The sequence below is a fragment of the Heterocephalus glaber genome, unplaced genomic scaffold (genome assembly GCF_053883595.1).
Source record: "Heterocephalus glaber isolate CG9 unplaced genomic scaffold, H.glaber_assembly_v1.0 deba00001481, whole genome shotgun sequence".
Lineage (NCBI taxonomy): Eukaryota > Metazoa > Chordata > Mammalia > Rodentia > Bathyergidae > Heterocephalus > Heterocephalus glaber.
The window spans coordinates 49280617-49295295 of NW_028258317.1; positions in this window are offsets into that span (position 1 = coordinate 49280617).

Below are 14679 nucleotides of genomic sequence, written 5' to 3' on the forward strand. Positions count from 1 at the left end.
ACAATAAGTGAGTAGGAGGTGGGGCAGAGGAGTGTGTGTGTTGCGTGGGGGTGAAGAGACAGGATCTTACCATAACTCTCTCCCCTTTTTTCCTTTAATTTCTTCTCATTTTGAAAGCCTTGGAGCATAGATTTAATTTTAGGTGAAGATGTCAGGTCTATCCAGTGCAGAGATGTTGATAAATCCCAATACAGGAGCAAGGTGGCCCTGTGTGCCCTAATACTCTACCTATATCACAGGGCTGTAACTGTATTTATAAAACACACATCTAATGCTGTAGAGTTGCTCAGGTCGGGGCATTCAGAGACACACGGCATCAGGCACACAACCCCACCAAACGGAGGCCTCCTTTGTAAAGCTGCTAAGCCAACAACCTTTCTCCAGGACCCATAGGGCTGCTAGTGCATTAATGACCCTCGACCTCAGCAAGCCCAGAACTCTGATGAGTCTGAGAAATGGACTTTTAGCATTGAGAGGAATCACAAAAAGCCAAACAAGATGACTAGCTGTGAAGGCAGACAACAAAACGGAAATACTGATTCTGTGCCCTTACCTTCATTTCCCCCCTGAAGATTTAAACTTCTGACAGTAAAAGCAATAATATTCTGACCTTAAAGGGCAGAGGTTCTGTTGCCAGTGGTTGTGTAAAGAATCATTCCTCAGCAGCTCTGTACCACCGGCCCCAGAGGCAGCAGCAGTGGCAGCAGCAACCACAAAAACTGGAGTTCAGTCATATTGGCATCAGATTCTGGAAAGGGGAGGGCAAGGAGGGAGGGAGTCTATTGGCCTAAAAAGCTGAAACATCTGCTGGAGTTATTAACAGCTTTTTGGCTGAGTTCAGCAGCAGGGCACCTTGTGGTTGATAGATTCTTCTCTCAGCAATTCAAAACAATGCAGTTAAAGCAAATTTCTCATTTTCAGAGCACAGCTTAATGAGGCATACAGTATTTTAAAAATAGTCACACTTAAAATGGTCAATAGGAGTGACTGCAATCAGTGGTTACCTTCGGTACTCTACTGCGTTAACTTTGCCAGGGTGATTGCAAAACATGGATTTTTCAAAAGACCATGTAGCTCACAGTTAACTCACTTTGTAGGAATATACATTATTTATGAAGTTTATGCAGATTATCTGAGGGTGTAAATATTAGCAAACTTGATCAAAACTATTTAGAAACTTCGTGGCTCTCTCTTCCCAAAAGTGTGCTTTAAACCACTTTAGTCCAATTCCAGGAAAGGTTCCAAGGGACCAAATTTTGAAGATGAAATGAAACTACATATGTGGAGACAGCTTGAGCTGGAAAAAGCACTGGAAATGCTGGAAAAGCACTGAAAAGCACTGGAAATGAGGGTCAAGTGTTCCAGCCCTAGGCCTAATCCTAACTGGCCACGTGTGTCCTTAAGGAAATCATTTAATCTTTCTGCTTCAGTTTCTTCCTGGGCCAATTAAGGAATATGTCTCCAAATGTTTCCAGTCAGCCCTGCCATCCTGGAACCACTAGAGTTCAAATCCAATTTTTAAGTAATCCTTCTTTAAGAAGTCTATGAATTGCAACCAAGTTGAGGCTGTTCACCAATGTGTGACAGTATGTGTGGTATTAGGGTGGGGGCACGAGGCAAACACATGACACAGTGAAAGAGCTCTGTCCATCACTTCTAGGGAAGGAGCCATGTTCTGTAACAGACGTGGGCAGTACACAGGTCTCCAGCTGGATCTGTGAGCCATTAGTTTATCTGGCCAGATGACAGTGTCCTGCTCAAGGAACGGTCATGCACAGCTTTGTGCCCTACAGATCTCAGATGCTAACTTTGGCAGAGGGAAGGAGGTGATAAGGGACTGAGAAGGCAGATGTGTGGTTGGCCAAACATCTGTGATGGAGCAAGTCAGCCCTATTCCTCTTTCATCACTTGTCCCTGTGCCTAGCCCATGGCAGAAAAGGAACGAGAAGTTTGCCAAGTCATTGTTTCACCAGGCAAATAGATGATCTGGTCCTCAACTGCAGAGGGAAATCAAATGGGGACATCACCTCCCTTTCTGTGTTCTGATCCAGGAATCGCTGTGGACAGATAAGGCAGCCTTACATACTCAGAAATGATTCTGGTTAATTCTAAAACCAATGCACACCCTGATAGGCAAAGGGTCTCATGACTGCAGGGGTGCTTCTGATCTCCGAAATCAGCTTCTGCCATGAAGTCAGAGGGCACAGGTCCATGCATAACTCAGTTTGGTCCTATTTGTTAGTAAGAGTCTTTGGTTTCACTCAAAACTGCTGGGAGCATTGTACAAGTGAATAAAAACGAGTCAAATCCTTTCCGCAATGCCCAGAAGGGTTTATATGGTGTGGTCCTTGATTCCTGAGTGAACTAGAGGGAAACCTTTCCAGTGTCCAGAGCTTTTGTACTTGACAGATAAAAGAGGGCATCCTCAACTTTTTTCTGCAGCACCCACTTGGTGGTATCAAGCTTGATTTTAGATGGAACAACATATATACAAAGAGACACTTCACACCTCTCCTGGGAGATGTTTCTCAGGGCAGCATGGGCCTTTGCTGCCATTGAAAAGAGCTGATGTCATGGCTCTAGAAGACCAGGCAATGTGCTGTTCGGAGGGTTACTGTTGCCATGAGAGGGTCACCCACTGTTGAGCAGTCTCATCCTGGGACCCAGTGTAATCAGATCCAAGCATTGTCTTGAGAGCCTTAGATTTGGTGGGATAAATGCCAGAGGTGACCCTTGGCCTCTCAAAGGGCTTTATTGATCCTGTGACTTTGTGGAACAGATGTCCCTCTGACTTCCTGTGTTGCAAGGACACTACAATTTCATGCAGCTATAAAGGAGCCACCAGTATCTGTGGTGGGGAAAGACTGGCCCAGGAAGTGCCCCCCTGAGGAGAGCATATCCCCTGAGCTCCTGTGGGAAGCCATACCTTAACTTTTCCACAGAGATACAAATGAGGTGAATAAGGCAGACCCAACCTCTGCAGAAGACAGAACACAACCAGGTGGGGAAGTAGATTGCTCAGCTCCCAAGTCCACTGCTGTAAAATTTGGGGTTGCAGACTTATCTGATGGCATGCATAGCATGAGCTAGTTGTTCAGCAGTTTCTTTTTTTTTCCTTCCCTTAAATTCTTTTATTGGTACATTGTAGGTATACAACGCATTTACATTTCTCACTGGGAATTGTACCTTTACATGATGCATCTTGGTTCTTATTTTTTCCCCATTCCCTGTCCTCCTTTCACCCACCCCCTTCCCTATTTACAAAGACTTTGTTTCCATTTTTTCCATTTCTCATCATTTTTCCTTTCCCTTCTTTCCTTTCCCCTGCCCCTCCCACTTTCCCTACCCCTTTGGACCTTTTCTTCCTATTTTACATTATCGATTATTCATTCTAGTCACTGGTACATTTTAGGTATACAATATAATGACATTCATCATTGGAAATTTGCACCTTTACATAGTCTCTCTTGGTTCTTATTTTTCCCCCTTCTGCTGCCCTCCCTTCAACCACTTCATCCCTCCCTATTTACAAAGGCTTTGTTTACATTTTTTCCATTTTCTCATATTAATTCCATTTCTTTCTTTCCTTTCCCCTTCCCCTTCCCCCTTGACCCTTTTCTTCCTATTTCACATTATTTATTATACCTTTTAGTCCTTATTTACACTTTCAGTTTCTCACACTAGAGAAACTATTTGGTATTTATACATGTGTGTCCTATATATTTCACTTAAGAGTATTGCCTCAGTGTTCATCCATTTAGCTATAAATGTCTCTAATTTCTCATTCTTTATGGCTGAGTAGTACTCCATCTTATTTAAAAAACCACATTTTTTTTAATCCAATCTCCAGTTGATGGGCACCTGGGCTGCTTCCAAGTTTTAGCTATTACAAATTGTGCTGCTATGAACATGGGTGCACAGATATCACTGTGGTATGATTCTTTTAATTCTTTGGGGAAGATCCCCAGCAGGGGAATAGCTGGGTCAAATAGGACTTTCAGCCCTAGTTCTTTGAGGTATCTACATACTGATTTCCATAGTGGTTGCACCAGTCTACACTCCCACCAGCAGTGGAGGAGGGTTCCTCTTTCCCCACAGTCCCGCCAGCATTTGTTATTGATTTCTTGATAGCAGCCATTCTTTCTGGGGTGAGGTGGAATCTCAGCGTTCTTTTCATTTGCAACTCTCAAAAGATCAGTGATGTTGAATATTTTTCAATATGTTTATTTGCTACTTCTACTTCTTTGTGTGAGAAATGTGTGTTCATTTCAGATGCCCATTTTCGTATTGTGTCTTTCAATTTGGGAGGTCTTCTCTTTTTAAATTCTTTATAGATTCGAGGGAGTAGGCCTTTGAGAAACAGCAGGTGAAGATTTTTTCCCATATTGTGGGTTGTCTCTTCACACTGCTGGTGGTTTCTCTTGCTGTGCAGAATAAGAAGAGATCCCACTTGTTGATTGTTTGTGCTAGTTCATGGGCAACTGAGGTTTTGTTCATAAAATCTTTTCCTACACCAATGTCTTCAAGAGTTCTACATAACCTCTGTTCCAGGTGATTCAGCATTTCTATTTTAATATTTAGATCTTTAATCCATTTTGATTTTAGTGTCTGGTAAGAGTCATAGGTCTAGTTTTAATTTTTGCCAAGTTGAAACCCAATTTTTCCAGCACAATTTATTAAAGACGCTATCTTTCCTCCAGTGAGGGTGTTTGGCTCCTTTATAGAAGAGGAGATGGCTGAGTGTGTCTGGCGTTGTTTCTGCATCTTCTAATCTGTTCCACTGGTCCTCAGGTCTGTTTCTTTGCCAGTATCATGCTGTTTTTATCACAGTAGCTTTGTAGTACAGTTTCAAATTGGGGATTGTGATACTCCCTGCCATGTCTCTGTTACCTAGAATTGCTTTGGCTATTCTGGGTCTCTTCTTGTTCCAAATGAATTTTTGGATTGTTTTCTCAAGGTCTGTGAAGTATGCTGGGATTGCACTGAATCTATATAGCAGTTTTGGAAGTATGGCCATCTTCACTATGTTGATTCTTCCTACCCAGGAGCAAGGGATGCCTTTCCATTTTCTGATATTGTGTTCAATCTCTCTTTTCAGATTGCTATAGTTTTCAGAGAAGAGGTCTTTGATTTCTTTTGTTAGGTTGATTCTTAGGTATTTCATTTTTTTGGATGCTATTGTGAAAGGAATTGTTTGCCCTATTTCTGTCTCAGTGAGTCTGTTGTTCATGCAGAGGAAAGCTATTGATTTTTGTGTGTTGACCCTGTATCCAGCTACTCTACTGAATTTGGTTATTAGGTCTAGAAGACTTTTTGGTGGCATTTTTGGAGTCTTCTATATAGAGTATCATGTCATCTGCAAATAATGACAATTTGACTTCTTCATTTCCTATCTTTATTCCTTTTTTTCATTCTCTTGTCTAATTGCCATGGCTAATGTTTCCAAAAGTATAATGAACAAGAGTGGTGATAGTGGACATCCTTGTCTGTTCCTGATTTTAGTGTGAAGCATTTCAGTTTTTAACCATTTAGTATGATATTGGCTGTTGGTTTTTCATAGATGGCTTTTATCAGATTGAGGTAGAGACCATCTATTCCAATTTTTTTGTAGGGTTTTTTTCATAAATGCATGTTGAATTTTGTCAAATGCTTTTTCTGCATCTATTGAGATAATTGTATGGTTTTTGTCCTTGGCTCTATTGATATGGTGTATTACATTGATTGATTTGCATATGTTGAACCATCCCTGTGTCCCTGGGATGAATACCACTTGGTCAGGATGTATGATCTTCTTAATGATCTTCTGCCTTCTATTTGCCAGTATCTTATTAAAGATTTTTGCATCTATGTTCATCAGTGAGATTGGCCTAAAGTTCTCCTTTGTGGTTGGGTCTTTCTCTGCTTTGGGGTTCAAGGTGATGTTTGCTTCCAGGAATGAATTCAGGAGTATTGGTTCCTTTCAATTTCACTGAAGAGTTTAAACAGCAGTGGCAGTAGTTCCTCTCTAAATGTCTTGTAGATTTCAGCAGTGAAGCCACCAGGACCTGGGCTTTTCTTGGTTGCTAAGTTTTTAATTTGATTTTCAATTTCATTGGTTGATATTGGGTTGTTTAGAATTTTTAGGTCTTCTTCGTTCAACTTTGGTAATTCACATGTATCTAGGAATCTGTCTTCTTCTCTGTTTTCTTCTTCTGTCTTCTTCTCTGTTTTCCATCTTATTGGCGTATAGGTTCTGGAAGTAGGTATTGATGATCCCCTGGATTTCTGCTGGGTCCATTGTAATTTCAGCCTTTCCATTCCTAATTGCATGGATTTGGGCCTTTTCTTTCCTTTTTTCTGATAAGATTGGCTAAGAGTTTTTCAATTTTGTTTATTCTTTTGAAGAACCAACTCTTGGCTTCATTAATTTTTTGTATCATCCTCTTAGTCTCCATTGAATTGTTTTCTGCTCTGATCTTTATAATTTCTTCCCTTGTATGAGCTTTGGGTTTGTCCTGCTCTTCTTTTTCTAGAAGCTTGCGGTTCAGCATCAGGTTGTTCAATTGGGCTCGCTCTGTTTTCCTAATATGTGTATTCACTGCTATGAATTTTTCTCGTAAGACTGCTTTCACTGTGTCCCATAGATTCCAATATGTTTTATGGTCATTGTCATTTAATTGAAGGAACAGTCTGATTTCTTCTTTAATTTCCTCTGTGACCCATTGGTTATTCAGAAGTGTGTTGTTCAATTTCCATGTGTTTATGAAATTTTTCCAGTTTGTTTTGCTATGGATCTCCAATTTCATCCCAGTATGGTCTGATAAAATACACAGGATAACTTCAGTTCCTTTGCACTTACTTAAACATGTTCTCTGATCGAGTATGTGGTCTATTTTGGAGAACGACTCTTGTACAGCTGAAAAGAATGTGTATTCTGATTTTGTGAGGTGGAACCCTCTGTAAACATCCATTAGGTTCATTTGTTCAAGAGTTCGATTGAATTCTAGTATTTCATTACTTATTTTTTGTCTCATCGATCTATTTGTGACAGTGGGGTATTGAGGTCCCCCACTACAATTGTCTTAGTGTATATATGACTTTTCATGTCTGTTAGTATTTGTTTTATATAGCTGGGCACATTAGTGTTTGGTGCATAGATATTTATGATTGTCATCTCTTCCTCTTGGATTGCTCCCTTTACAAGGATGTAGTGTCCTTCTTTGTCTCTCTTAATCAGTGTTGGTTTGAAATCTACTTGATCTGCAAAGAGGATAGCTACTCTTGCTTTTTTTTGGTTTTCCCATTGCATGGAGTATTGTTTTCCACTCTTTCACTTTCAGTCTATGCGTTTCATTTTGAAGTGTTTCTTGTATGCAGCTTGTTGGTGGATTTCACTTCTTGACCCATTCTGTCAGTCCATTTCTTTTGACTGGTGAATTGAGACCATTAACACTGACAGTTATAACTGATATGTATTGACTTGTCATTGTCATAACTTTCTCTTTTTGTTGGATTCTCCCCCTTTGCATTTAATTTCTTGTCATGTCCAATGGGTTCATTCTGCTGTTCTTCCTGTGGTTGTGATCCTCATTGTCTTTTCCTAGGATATTGTCTAAAATTTTTTAGAGTGCTGGTTTGGTATTCATGAAGTTTCTAAGGTGCTCTTTGTCATGAAAATATCTTATTTCTCCATCAATTTTGAAAGATAGTCTTGCAGGGTACATCAATCTGGGTTGGAGGCTGTTTTCCTTTAGGGCTTAGAATATGTCACTCCAAGCTCTTCTTGCCTTGATGGTTTGTGTTGAGAAGTCTGCTGTGATTCTGATGGGCTTTCCTTTGTATGTGATTTGTTTCTTTTCTCTAACTGCTTGTAGAACTTTGTTCTTCTGTTGAGTCTCTGGAATCTTAACAATTTTATGCCTATGTGTAGATTTTTTTTTTAATCAAGGCTATTTGGAGTCCTATATGCCTCACTTCTCTGTATGTCAAGTTCTTTTCCCCTGCTTGGGAAGTTTTCTGCCATCACTTCTGTGAACAGTTTTTTTATGTCATCTGCACTCTCTCCTGTTTCTTCGTTGACTCCAATCAGTCTTATGTTATTCTTCTTTGCATCATCTAGCAGCTGCTGGATTGATTTCTCATGGTCCCTTATAATTTTGAAGCAATTTTTCTTTTCCTGGTCACTAATTGCAATCTTATCTTCTATATCTGAAATTCTGTTCTCATATTGGCTCATTCTGCTGTTTAGACTTTCAATGGAGTTTTTGATCTCCTGGAAATCTGTTTGCATCTGTTTTATGGATTCCATTTGTTTCCTATGTTGGGATTCCATCATGTTCCTTAGCTCCTCTGCAGATCTATTAATCATGTCTTGCACTATGAGCACAACCTCTGCTGTTATCTGAGAAATTATTTCTGATTTCATTTTTCCCAGATCCTCTTTTGTTGCCAGTTCAGGGAGTCTAGGTGGTTGAGTATCAGAATGTTCCATCTCATTTCCCTTTGGGGTTGCTGTAGGTGATCTGGAAGCTTGGTTTTGAGACTTGTTTACATGTCTTCTCATTTTGACAGGGGGTGGGGGTGGGGGTGCTCTTGGTGCCCGCATGGCTCACCTCCTCTGAGCTGGGAGCGGTGGACAGGCGGCCAAGAAGTCCCTACCTCTCAGCTGGGAGTGGTGGAACGGCAGCCCGTAAGCCCCTTCTGGGCTGGGAGCACTGGAATTATGGCCCGGATGCTCCTACCTCTGGGCTGGGAGCAATGGAACAGCAAGTTCAGCAGTTTCTTATGGAAGCCTGGGGACGCAAACTGTTGTTGGAGACCACCTGCAATTCCCAACCCACAGGATACTGAGCAGTAGACATAGCCATAGCTACTGAGTAACCATAAGCAGGCTTCCACTGGTTCCTGGAAAGAACAGATGGATGAGAAAAATGTCATCTCTCTCTCTCTCTCTCTGTCTCTCTCTCTCTGTTCCTCCCTCCCTCTCTTTTCCACACACACACACTAACAAATCTGTGTCAAAAGACAAGTGCAGACATGCATTCACATCTTGCATCACCTAGAGCATGGCTGATGATTTTCTAGACACATGTGTGCGTGCATTTTAAACATCACATCACCTATCAAGTCAAGACATGCATGAGACCCAATAGCAAATATTTTTTTTGTATTAGTGAATAAAAAGTGATAGTACCCTATTTGAAGTTTGCCATACTTGATGATTGTCATGTAGTAATCTAATTCTAATACCTCAAAGGCCATGTGTAACATTTACTAAAATTGAGAACAGAAATTAGGAAATTTATGGATTATATTTTGGCCAGTAAGCTACCAATTTTGAGTAAATTGCTCAACCTCTATATAATAACTTGTCTTTTTTCCAAAGTACAGTAAAGTAAGACTAAATATTGTTATCACTTACAACTATAATAAGGAGATCCTACTTTTTCGCAGTTAATGTGAAAATGTTGGAGTTTAGTAATACTGGTAATTAGTTACAACATAACATCTTACAATTGGCTGAATTAGTCTTCAGTAATCCAAAAGTAAAATCTTATCCTGATTTGTTATTTAAAAGGAGGCTATTTCTTAGGGCTGCTACACAGATGAAAGATAAAGGAGTCACTGCAATCTCAGTATTCCACAGCAAAGCACCCATATCCTTGTAGACTTCCAAGGGACAATGGCACTCATGTGGTCTCATCTCCTTGTGAAATGAGGAGACAAAGGCTAAGCCATCTGTCTGTGATCACACAGTGATGCTTCTTTACAACATATTCCATTTTCAGTTTAGTTTTAATGATAATAATACACTCCCTTACAAGATACGTTATCAGAGATATAGTAAGACAGATCCCTAATACACATTGTCCATCTTTTATCACTCTCTGTTTAATATACTTTCCAAAACATCTACCTTTTAGAAAAAAAAGTGTCTAGAGTCTACTCCTTTGTCCAAAAGGAGTAGAAAATTTGGCCCTAAAATCCTTCAGTGGAAAGTATATATTGCTATCCAACATTAGTCTTTATCAATGTACCAATGAATAAATGTATATTTTGATCTACTGAGATATTTAAGATTATAAACTAGCCTTAATCATAACAAAGAAGCTCAGGAGGAAAGAATCTACATTACTGTGTACTTTCTATGTTCCAGGAACCTTGTTATAATGTTTTCAAATTATGTGATTATCTCTACTCTGTAGATAAATACTTTTTACAGATAAAGAAACTGGGACTCAGAAAGGGGAAGCACATTGGCCAATATTACATCACTGCTAGTGGTAGAGAGTCTTTCATGCTGGCTTTGTCTGCCCCTTTCACTTACCCATACACACAACACATGCACACAGGGATATACTTGGAAGGAACACAAAGTTTAGGTATTATAGATCATATCTTCCATGATAATTCTAAGGAGACATCACTGGGTATACCCAGGAATGAATCAATGACGAACCATGTCCAAAAAGAGTAGTCAAGAATCATGCCTCATTGGAAAAGAGAGATGTAATGATTTGATGGGCAGATATGAGAGGGAAAGACATTTCACTTTGGGGAAAGAGATTCTGGCAGGGAATGTATTGTAATGAAGCATGAAGAAATCATCTTGACTCAAAAGAAAGTTCCTTTTGGAAAGCCATGAAACATTGGCAGAAAAAGAATTGAATGTGGTGGGTATGGTGGTGCATGCTATTGACACCAGCACTCTTTTGAGGTTGAGGAAGGAGGATTACAAATTTTACAGAGACCCTGTCTCAAAATCAGAAATAAAAAAGTACCCGAGTTATAACTCAGTGCTAAGGCCCTGGGTTCAATCCCCAGTTAAAAAAAAAAATTAAAGAAAAAAGAAGCAAGTAGAATGCCAGAGTAAAGGATTGGATTAATTCTTCAGGCAATAGTAGAATGTAACAATTTACTTAGAGATTAGAAGGAAAATCAATGAAAAGAGACTGGAGGAATATCTCAGATTTTACTGTGATAGTTGATGGATGAAGTGGTTATGGTTATGATGGTGACATAATAATAAGAAAAATGGATTTAGGGAGCCCCCAGGGTAGAGGGCACTGTAGCACAAAGATGTGGGTGAGAATTGACTACAAACTGGTGGAAGGACCTGGGATAATAAAGGTTGTCCAAATAGTTATGTTTTGATTCATTTCTTGAAGGTTCAATTGTTTAACCCCTGCTATATAACTGGTGCTACTTGTGTTCCTTGACGGCACAGCCAGCAAGTGTCTCAGAAAGCCTCGTTCTGGTTCTGTGTTGCCAGCAAGCCACACCCCCTCTTTCTTGGGTGGGTGGTGCTGAGGCTGGGATTGAAAACAATGGAGAGGGCCTGGGATTTAGCTCAGCAGTGGTGCCGCACAAGGACCGGAGTTCCATCCCTGGTACAAAAAAAAAAAAAGAAAAGAAAAGAAAAAAGAAAGAAAACAATGGAGAGCTCATGTGGAAGAACTGGTTTTGTCAAGCAAATGACGAACTGGAAGTGAGATCAGAGTAGCCCAAGTTAAAATGTAGATTAGGCAGGTGATGGTAAAGAACAATGTATTAGTGCATAGCAGTGTTGGGAAGAGAAATTGCAGATTTCTTCTCTTTATAGAACCATACCAGATATTGAATCATTTTCAAGTTATGAACTGCCACTCCCACAATCCCCATGTACACATGTCCTCTGTCTGCCTTCTCAGTAAACTTATCCCATTGCCCGCACTCACATTTCTTTCATGTGCTTTCTAGTGTCACTAAATTTTTGCCTATCAAGGAAATATAACATTGGAATAAGTCTATTTGTTTGCCACACAGGAAGATATCCAAATATGCATGATTGCTTCAGGAGAGTTCTGAAATATTTCCTTTCCGTGAAATTCTTTAGGGTAGCTCTTCACAAAATTTAATGTGCATACAAATCATGTGAGCATCATGTTAAAAATGCAGCTCTGGATTCAGCATATCTTCTGATTTGGTATATCTGGGATATACTAAGTTAATATCGATTCTGCATTTCTAAGCTCTGAGGGGCTGCTGCTGTTGCTCATCCTTGGACCTAACTTTGATGCTCTGGCATCCTTATGTTATTAAATCTCCTATTGCCTTCTGTCACTAATGGTTATTAAAAACAACCATTTGTAAAGATGATGAAATCACAGGAACTTAACCTCTGTGAGAGGAAGGACATGTAAAAAAATTTTTTATATAGCCAAGAGTATGGAATCGATGGCCAAAAAGAAGAGCAAACATGGGCTGGGGATTTAGCTCAGTGGTTCTGGCACCTGCCTTGCAAGCGCAAGGACCTGAGATCGATCCCCGGTACCAAAAAAAAAAAAAAAAGAAGAGCAAACATATTAAGGGATGTGACTTCCAAATTCAGTGGTCTGAGAAAACATAAGTGAAAAAGGATAATTGTGAGAAGATTAGAATTACAGTAGAGAAAGGAGAAGGAAAAAATTGAAGTTTAGGAGATGGCATCAGTGTCATATTATGCTGATAACTAGATTTGCAGCATATTTTGCTACCTTATTGCATAGTTTCACTCATTACTCTGATCTCTCAAAATTTTGTGTTTCTTGGTTGTTTCATTTTGATTTCATGCAAATCTTAGATCAGTTATGAGTTTCTAGCAAAAAAATCAAAATTGATTCAATTTCATTAAATTTAAGGATTATTTGAAGAAGTATTGAGATTTTTCTAATGTTAATCTTCTGGTTCCTATGTCTCTCCACTTATTTGATTCATCATACTTCTCAGTAAAGGTTTACCATTTGCTGAGAATAGATTTATTAGAGGGATATATATATGTGTGTGTGTGTGTGTGTGTGTGTGTGTGTGTGTGTAATTCTCACTAATGATTTTTCAATGACTCTTACTTTTGTATGCTAGCATTTTCTTTGCTTTTGGGAAAAATGTTCTTCATTAGGAATTATCTATTATCCACCTCATATCCCAAAGCATAACAACTAGAGTTTATTTCTCCCATTATATTTTCCAATCATTTTTAGTCTTTAATTTATATTATTGCTTATACGTAAAAGAATCTCTTGAAATCTATATACTTAACATACACGTTCATTTCACATACAATAAGCTTACCATACTTCATTAGTTTCAAAGTTTCAGTGGATTCTCTTTCTCACATAAATGATCAAATCATCCTAAGATAAAAATAACCTTCTTCTCACTTATACCTCATTTATTTTTCTTATCTTATTGAACTAGCAGGAACTTCAAAAAATATTTAATCACAATGTCTAATGTGAATATGTCTGTCTTCTTTGGTTCTTTGGATGTCTTGATCAATGTTATTAAATTATTATTTTATATCTTTTCTATAAAAATAATTTGACATTTGGGTTGAATTCTGGTACCAAACAATAGTTCTGGAATATTATTAGTTCTTAATGACTAAATTTTTCAAGTCTTGCCTTTTTCTACTTTTGCTCCTTTCTGGAATTTTCAGGACAAAAATATAGGCAGCGCTTTAATTTTAGTCCTCACATTTCTAAGTGAAACTTCTCACATTTCTTACACATCAAAAAAGATATAAAATTACTAGGTCACAACTTTTTATCAAAATCTTAAAACATTGGCTGCATTGACTTCTGCCTTGTATACCAGTCTGAAGCTGACTTTGTCCCTTTGCAGGCCACACCCCTACTCCCACCCCTACCCATAAATGAGTAGTAGAGATTGAGTGTCACTCTCCATGGTCAAATGAAAAGATATCCATAAAGGACACATCGGTTCCACTGTGGTTAGGTCCTTGGATTTGGGCATTTCTATAGAGCTGTAGTGGGGAAACATTCCACTTTCTATGCAGCATCGGCCTTTCTCATGTTCACCTTGACCAAGACATGCTTATAGATGCAAATGGGGGACTAAAAGTCTGCCTAGTGGTGGGAAGTTCAAGGAAAAAGATGGCACAACCTAAGCTGTGCCTCGAGAAGTGATGAATTTGCTAGGCCAAGGATAAGGAAACGGGAACAATTCACTCAAAGAAACAGTATAAATACACAGCGGAGATAGGGAAAAAATGGTGATTTCTCACAGGTGCCTGGAGGGACAGCTGCAGATGGGGTAGGACAGGACAGGACCAAACAACACCTTAAGGGACACAAACATGATTCTGAGGGAAGTAACCATCCACACCAATGAGGAACCACACAAAGGGAAAAAACTGAGAAAGCACCATCACATCTGTACATCAGACTTGCCACACTGGTGGTCAGCACAGAGTATGAACACAGACTTGGGATCCTAGATGGGAGAGGAAGACCTGGAGTCAGGCAGGAAATGGAGCAGGGGCAAATGAAGAACAAACTGTGGGATTGAACTGACTGGATGTAAGGGATGAATGCCATTATCCCAGCATGGGGAAACTGAGACAGGAAAATACCAGGAGAAATCAATTTTTAGGGAAAAAAATAGTAAATTCATCTTTGGACATTGGCTGACTATGGAATATTCAGAAGCTGTGTAGGATGAAGATATAAATGGGAGTCTGGTGGTCAGAGGTTAGGAGAGCACCCTAGCATGGCTGAATAAAACTGGGGTATACATAAGTGGGGAGGGAGAGGAGAGAGAGGGAGAGGAAGAGAGACAGAGAGAAATAGAGAGAGAAAGACGCATGGGGGGTGGAATGGAAAGTAGGGCAAGACAGGAAAGTTAAGGCCAGACACCACAAAGTGAGTAGGTCAGAGACTC